Source organism: Chinchilla lanigera, unplaced genomic scaffold (assembly GCF_000276665.1).
Source record: "Chinchilla lanigera isolate Chin_1 unplaced genomic scaffold, ChiLan1.0 scaffold00010, whole genome shotgun sequence".
NCBI classification, from domain to species: Eukaryota; Metazoa; Chordata; class Mammalia; order Rodentia; family Chinchillidae; genus Chinchilla; species Chinchilla lanigera.
This window is the reverse complement of record NW_004955411.1, coordinates 33,045,644-33,054,033: the sequence shown is the minus strand read 5'-3', so window position 1 is coordinate 33,054,033 and position 8,390 is coordinate 33,045,644. Positions and strand designations below refer to the sequence as shown.

At 48.5% G+C, this 8,390-nt stretch overlaps 1 long non-coding RNA gene across 1 annotated transcript; it reads left to right on the top strand.

The window, feature by feature from the left end:
- Positions 1-2,794: 2,794 nt before the first annotated feature.
- On the top strand, positions 2,795-7,815 carry LOC106147811. The gene is made up of 3 exons (XR_001232787.1): positions 2,795-5,547; positions 6,088-6,268; positions 6,659-7,815. It is a non-coding gene; the product is annotated as an uncharacterized LOC106147811 (long non-coding RNA).
- The last annotated feature ends 575 nt before the right edge of the window (positions 7,816-8,390 follow it).

Here is an 8,390-nt window from a genome sequence, read left to right as displayed (position 1 = left end):
TACCAAAGGCACAGGTGCCATATGTAAGAAATAATAGGCACTGAAATAAAAAATAGACAACTCGGACTCCATGAAAATTGAAACATTTTGTGGATCAAAAGCTGCTATCAAGAGAGTAAAAAGACAACCCATGGCATGTGAGGAGATATTTACAAGTCACACACAGTGTGAGATTAATAGCAAGAGCATAGAGTGAGCCCCTAAAACTCACCAAAAGCAAGCCACCTGATTCAAAAATGGGCAAAAGACTTGAACAGACATTTCTCCAAAATGTATATGTAAGTAGACAATAAACGGATTAAAAGATGCTCAGTATCACCAACAATTATGGAAGTGGAAATTAGAACTACGGTGAGATGCCATCTCGCATTCGATAGGATGGCTACTATAAAAAAGCAAGAGTTGCTAAGAATACGGAGAAACTGGAGCCCTCGGCGCTATGGCAGAACTGTTAAGGTTGTGCAGCTGCTGTGGAAAACAGTGTGGGAGTGGCTTGAGTAATTTTCATCCAGTCCAGGGTTTTTACTTCTGGACATGTATCAAGTAGAGCTGGGAGCAGGATGTCAAAGAGATTTACACATGCACATCCAGAACAGCGTTATTCACAGCCAGGCCTAGTGGTGCGTTATTCACATCCCAGCACTTCGGATGCTGAGGCAGGAGGATCTCCATAAGCTCAAGGGCACCTTGGGCTACATAGTTCAAGGCCAACCTGGGCTACATAGTGAGTTCAAGGCCAGCCTGAGCTATATAGCAAGACCCTGTCTCAAATGAAAAAAATAATAAATGATATAACATAACATAACAAACAGTGTTACTTATAATAGCTAACCTGTGGAAGCAACCCAAGTGTCCACGAATGAATGCATGCATGGATAAAACAAAATGTGATGTATGGAATATTACTCAGCCTTAAAAAGGAAAGAAATTCTGGTGTATCCTAAAACATTGATGAACTTTGCAGATGTTATGCTAAATGTCATGCTAAGTGATATTAGCTAGTCACAAAGTCAAATACTACCTGATTCCACTTCTATGAGGCACGCAGAGTACTCAGAATCATAAAGACAGAAAGCCGAATGGTGCTTTTTGGAGCTTGGAGAAGGGGCAAGTGCAGAGTTCTTATTTACTGGGTTTCAGTTTCACAGGATGAAGCAGATGGTGGGTGCGGTTGCACAACTTTATGAATGCACTTAATACCCCTGAAGTATATGTTAAAGTGATTAAGATGGTACGCTTTATGTGACATGTGTCTTACCACAATAAAGAGAAAAAATTGGGAAGGAAAAAGCATGGGAATTAGAGCGCGTGGTATAGGGAGACAGGGACTCCAGAAAGGGCCATGTCTGAGGGTGGACTTACACTCACAGCTAGTGCTGTGGAACACGGGAGGAGAGAAAGACACTTTCCGAGGACAATAGCCTGTGCATTTTGAGAAGAGTCACACGTTGCCCAGTCTCCTGCCTCACACAGTTAATTCTAGGTGGCTCAGAAACCTAAATTTGAAAGGCAAAACAATAGAACTTTCAGGATATATTATAGGAGAATATATTCATGACCTCAGGGTAGGAAAAGAATTCTTAAACAGGATATAAACAGTCTTTCCAAGATGGAAAAAGAGTGATAAATTGAATTATATTCAAATGAAGACCTTCTGTTTTTCAAAGACACAATAAAGAAACATGAAAGGCAAGCCACAGAGTGGGAGAAAAGACTTGCCAGGGACGCAACTGGTGAAGAACTGGCTGCCGCGCTAAACAAACTGCAAATTGGTAAGAAAGACAGACGGACAACAACAGGAAAATGAAGTGTAGGTTTTGCAAGGCCCTGCGCATTGTGGACTGGGTCTTCAGAAGACCTTGAGAGGGAGTTAGAGGTAGGAGACATCAGGAACAAGACGCTTCTGTGAACAAAAGGGGGAGGAAGCCGCACGGGCAGAGCCGGGCAGGACTCCACGTGGGCCTGGCCAACCCTGGGCGGACCTGCGTTTGTCTGTCCTATGTCAAGCTACAAAGCTAGGCCACCCAGAAGAGCGTGACCGCGGACGGGGTGGCTCTGTGCAGGGGACCACCCTCCCCACAGCTGAGCAGCAGCTAGAGCAGGGCTCAGTCGCCTGGTCCGGATTCTGGTGGGAGCGTCTAGACAGAGTCAGCCGCTTCGCCCTCCGTGGCCACCAGGGGGCGCGCGGCGGCCGAGACGGGCTGTGGGACATCCCACCGCATCGCCGGATCACTGTGGCCCGCTGAGATGAGCCTGGGGCTGGAGCGCTGCTGTGGGCTCCGGGCTCCTTCCTCCAAGTCCCGGGCGCCAGCGGCTTCTCCTTGGAATCCTAGCTGCGGAAGAGGGCCTGCGCTGTCTGGTGGGTAAGGCTGGCGCCACCCGGGAGGAGAAGGATAGCCACGCTCCCTGCCTCAGAGAGGTGCTGAGTTCATTTTTCAGGGCCTCTCACGGGAGCAGGGGGCAAATGCAACCCACCGTCCTGGACACAGAATCCCGGTTAGACCGCCCTCCTTCCCCGCCTGAGCCGGGAGTAGGGTTGTTAGATGGAACACTCACCGGAAAGGAGGCCTAGTTAAGTTTGAATTTCAGATAAATAACGTATTGTTTTTTTTCTGTAAGTACGCCCCATAAAACATACTATATTTTTTTACTTCTACCAACCAAACAACAAAGCAGACAAACAAACAAAAAAAACTTATTTAATGTGAAATTCAAAATTGATTTGGTGTCTTATATTATTCCTAGAACCTCAGCCAAGAATGAATTCAGGGGCTGGGAAGGTTTGGGAGGAAATAGAACATGTAAAGCCTTGCTAGAGTTCTTTAAAAATACCAGCACTCTCTATTCTGTTTCAGGTAAACATAAATACAACCTCGTTTATGACATTTTCCCAAAGCCCTTTTTATGTCCAGTGGGCTCACACGCACCCACACGCAGACGTGGACTGTGCTTCCACTACATTTCATCTGGGCCAAGGACTCAACCTCGTAAAGAACAAATCCCTTCAAATTTCCCTAATTTCCCTGCTTTTCCTTGTTGAGCTCATTTCTGTCTTCCCACCGTGGAACCCCGCTGAATACAGGACAAGCTCAGGTGTAGACTCGCTGTTCTAGGGCGCTGGCCGGCCTGGGTCTTGGAGGAGAGGAAGCCAATCGAGTCAGAACGCGAGGGCTATGGTGACAAAGTGCCACACACTGGAGGCCTTAACCAGGAGAAATTCAGGGGCTCAGTGTCCTGGAGGCTGAGCCCGAAATCAAGGTTGGTTTCAGGCTGGTTTCTTCTGGCGGTGGTGAGTGAAGTATGTTCCAGGCCTCCCACGCTGGCTTTAGACGGCCATCTCCTCTCAGTGTCGCTTCTCATTGTCCCCTGTCTGTGTGTGGATATCTGTGTCCAAATTTCTTTTTTTTTCATAAGGCTATCAGTCACCCTAAGGATTTCACTTTAATGCTTAGCTCTGTAAATAAGGTCACATTCTGAGGTACTGGGGATTAGGACCCCAACATGTCTTTTTGGAGGTGGACACAAACTCATAACACCACAGAAACCCTCGTGAATGGAGAAGCCGCTCACTGGCGCCTGAGAGGTGACTCTTCTGTGGAGTGCCATCAGCTCTTCTGTAGACAGGGCCTCGACTACCTGGCTGGGGCCTTCAGGAAGCTCATAGCATCCTGAAAGCGCTGATCTCATGGGTGAACTGGTGTCACTGTTGCACACTGAGCTGGGTCTAAAGCCAGCCTCAGCTTTGGGGAAGCCTGCTGAGCTCCTGGCAGGAGAGGGACCTTCCCGTCCACCGTGGGCCTTGTGTGAGGCGTTTACCTCAGAGCTGCTGCTTTTCCCGGAGCAAAGCCCCTTGTTTGCTCTCACTGCAGGTGGGAGCAGGATCTTACACAGAACACTCCATAGATTTATCCAACACATGTAGCATTTGAGTTCATTGGAGAGCTGGGCAGTGGTCCAGAAAAGAAAAACAAGGGCCAGCCATTTGGAGGATCTAAGGTAAAAATTTAATAAGGTGTAGTAAATGTTCATAGTAATTTCAGGCTCATAAAACCCAGCCTCCCACACCGTATCCCCTTACTCAGACAATAAAGCTCTCGTGCAGCTCCGTGTTCTGTCCCACACAATCAAAAGCTGAGGACTCAGAAAAACACCCTTGCTTCTTGCTTTCTCTGGCGTGTAGTCACTGAAGAGCTTCAAATCCACCTTCTCGTTCTCATAAGGTTTTAATATTCTAATTAGCAACAGAGGATGGTGAAAGCAAGTGAGAAATTCCAGTTTTTCCATTGGTTCACAGAGACAAAGGAATCTGGTCAGTCGTTGTGTAATTTCCAGAGAACCACCACCTTTGCAAGCGGAAGACAAGGCCAGGGGCAAACCAGCCAGCAGGACCTCCTGCCTCTCCCATTTCTGCGCTGGGAGTGTCTATGGGATTCGGCAGTGCTCGCTTGGGAGTCAGGGCCACTGTCTCCTGCTGCACTGGAACACGTTTTGCTCCTTCAGCCTAATTTCAGGCGTCTGTTTTGCTAGAGCGAGAGCCTCCGTGTCACTGTTGGAAATGACGGTTTGGTTTTTAGTCTTGCTAAGATATACCCTGCATGTTGGAGATGCAAACTTTGGCGTGCGGGCCAGTGAGGTAGGGACTGCGAGTGTAATTGTGGTGTGAGAGGTAGCTGTTTGGGAAAGAAAGTGGATCCGATTTTCAAAATAAAGTCATTTGGCAAAGTGAGGACGCCTGGATCCTGCTGGGGGCTGCGGGGGCAGCTGGGGGTTCCAAACCCTTCCACACTGCACACCTCGCAGTCTGCTACGGCTTAGGGCTGAAAGCCCGTGCACATTGTTTCCGCCATCGGCTTCTCTTGATGTGTTGTGAGCACATCAGTAATGTTCCCCAGTGTGTTTAAGGTAAGAAGTGTCTGCATAGGGCATTTCACTGAGTCACCCCGTACACGGCATCAGCTCCTCTTCTGCCAGGCTCCCCGGTGTCCTCCTTCAACATAAGAGATCCCACCTGCCCATCGTGCTGTCTGTGCGGCGGGCTCTTGGTTTCTTTTCTCCTCGTTACCCACATTCGTGTCTGTTTCCCACCATTTAACTACCCTGTGTCATGGTTTATGTTTTATTTTGGAATTCTCCTCCCTCCACCGTCTTAGTGTCCGGCTTTGGTTTAACGATCACACTCCTTTCATTCCGATACAGGGTTCTGGGGGATTTCCACTGCTCACTGTGCCATCATTTGATTTGTCTTCATGTAAAACTCTCCCCCATTGTTTTGTTTTATTTTCTCTCTCCCGCTCGGGGTACAGTGGGAGGGTGTGTGTCCTCAGGCTGGCCCACAGGACGTTCCCAGCAGCCCTGGCCCTGGTGTTTCTGCCCTCTGCGTCGGTGGCTGCTCTGGTTCCCACGGACAGTGGAGTGTGCCACAGCCCGCTTCCGGTTTCTGCACATCTGGCTCAGTTATTCCCTCTGGAAACACCTCACTCTCCTCCCCAAAGCTGACTGCGCCTGTGCGTGTACTGTGCCTCGATAGCCCCTCGGTAGGGCCCGCAGGTGAGCACAGCGCAGGAGTCTCTAGCAGGGCAGGGCCGGCAGGTTGGCGAAGGTGTTGGTGAGTGATAGAAGCATACTTGTGTGTGGTGGGAGGCGTTTCTCCACACTTTGGAATATCTGGGGGTCAAGCGGCATTGAAGTTTTAAGATTGCTGCAAAGTAGTCTGCTCTAAGTTTAGCCAGTTCTAGATTGTCTTTAACCTGTGGCTTGACGACCTTCTAAAAGGGCGCTGGAGTGATGTTTCTGGCCATTCCCAGGAGAGCCCTTAGGTTCTGTGTAAATCAGTGGATGCAGAGGAGATGCGGGAAGGGGAATGTGTGCAGTTACGCAGCTCAGAGTTGTGGGGCTGAGCTCTCTAGCCAGGACCTCTGCGAAAACTAGATGTTAGAAATGTTTAAAAAGTATTCTATACCATTTATATCATTTTTCAAACTGACATGTATCGAGTGCTTTTGACATGCCAGGTCCTGTCTGAGCACTGTGAGGGCGCTTGATTAAATAATCCATACAACTAATCTCCTGTTTCCGTCCCCCTCACAGATGTGGGACCCGAAGCCCACACAGGGTTAAGTAATCGGCCAGAAGTTACTCACTGAGCATGTCCGCGTCAGGATTCCAGCCCGGACGCTGGATGGGCAGAAGTGTTCTTGCTGTCCCTGTGACTGTAAGAGCCCTGGTGCAGGCTGCAGGCAGCCCAGTGCCCGGCGGGGAAAGACTCTGGGTAAGTGTGAGCTGGCTGATTAAAGAGAGATGCTTTAAAATAAAAAGGGAAAGAATCCCAACCTCTGTAAAGGTGACACCCGCAACCCTGCCTTTCACACGATCAGTTGCTGCTGTGGGGAGCAGACTGGGGGGGTGTGGTGGGTGAGGGATCCGCGGAGCAGGCTGATACCCAGGCTTAGGGCGCTCCACCTCACTGCCTCGGCTTTGACCACGTTCCCTTCCAGGAAACTTCCTCGGTGACTGATTTTGTTTACACCCTTCTCCCCTCGTAGCATCTCTGACACTCCCTGTTCCCTGTCCCTGCTTACTTTTCTTTCTTAACACTCACCACCCTTTACGTTACAGTATGTGTATTTTATTTTCTTGCCTGTTGTCTGTCTCCCCACAGTAGAGATTTCGGGTCATTTGGTAAATAAACCACGCCTGACATAATGCCTGGCATTCCAAGGGCACTTCTTACCGCATGACTGTGCGTGAAGACTCCTGTTCTTTCTGCCAGCAGAAGTGAGGACGTCCACTGCTCAGGAATCTGTGCACATCTGATATGCCAGCGAATTCAGAAGAGCCCAAGTTACCCTACATTCCCTGTCTGTGAGACGTGTGCCCTGGTCTCATTAGCTATTCCAGACCAGCACCCAGCGCGTAACAGGGCACGGGCTCTGCTTTCAAAGAACTCTCCCCACTGGATCCAGAACTCTTGGAATCGAGGGTAGTAGACGCTCATAGCATTGAATGAATTGGCGTATCTTGTTCACTCATTCATCATTTCACAAACATGTCTTGAGTGCCCGCAGGTGGCACTGTCCCAGGCTCTGCACTCATCACTGGGTGTCCGTAAAAGACACACCCCAAGAAAACACTTCCGATGTCTAGCTGAAACGTGACGGTTAAGTAGTTCCTTAAAGACTGTGCAATTGCAAGCCAAGCTTCTATTGGGAGTAAAAAAGGAGTCAAACTAGTTTTAAAGTTTTTAAAAGTATGTTTACAATTTTTATTTGAATTTATAATTAAACTGTATCATGATTTTAAAAATTACCACTCTCTTGGGTTAAAGTGAATCACGCTCCTGGCTTTTGTGGGCTCCTCCGCTCCCAGAGGCAGAAGATCAAGAGCTTTCTTTTCCTCCTGTTTTTTGTGTCTTCCAGATTTTTAATGGAGATGCTGAAATATTTTTAAAAAATTGGATATGTGTGCATCTGTCACCTATCAAGAAAGAAATGTAAAAGGCAAATAATTCTATGTGCTTTATATCAAAGATAGCTTCTCCCTGTCCTCCCCTCCCCACTTTCTGGTGAGAGCTGCCTGTTCCCTGGTGAAGCTGATAAATGAAGAAGTGTCAGGGGAAGCACTTGCTGGTACGGCTGGGGGGGATGACCCAAACCCTGAGCTTGCGGGGTTTGCGTAGAAGCACATTAGACACACTCATTTATGTGGACGGGCAGCATAACGTCAGAAAATGAGCACTCGGAACTCATGATTGGCTCCCCAGACTCCCAAACACACCAAAAATACTTGTTCAGTGTGTGTACATTTTACAAGCCCTGGGGCTGGGGATTTAGCTCAGCGGCGCAGCGCCTGCCTGGCAAGCCGAAGATCGTGAGTTCGATTCCCGGTACTGGAAAAACAACAACAACAAAAAACCAAACAAAAAAAGAAGATAACATTTTACAAGCCCAGGCAGAAGTGGGAGGGCTTCTGTCTTGGAGCATGATGTCAGTGGTACAGTTCCGTACCACTGACCCCTTGATACAAATCCCACACAGGGCTCTCTGATGCCGCGATGAGGGAGATACCCAGCTCAGTTCTACTGGATCTGTGAGTCGAGATGAAATTTGATGTATTCCTGAGAGTAGTGGTCGTGGTGGTGAGGGAAAGGTCAAGACTGGGAGTCACAGCTCAGGATGGGCTCTGGAACTGTGTGGCTATACAGCCCTCAGGATATGAAAAGTGAGGTCATTTGAGAGACTGGAAATATATCACTGTAAGAATAGTGACTTTGAGAATGTTGTATTCCATTCTAGATTTTTTTTTTCTTTTTGGTACCAGGAATCGAACTCAGGACCTTGCGCTTGCCAGGTAGGCAACTTGTGCCTCTGAGCTACATCCCCAGCCGGAGAATG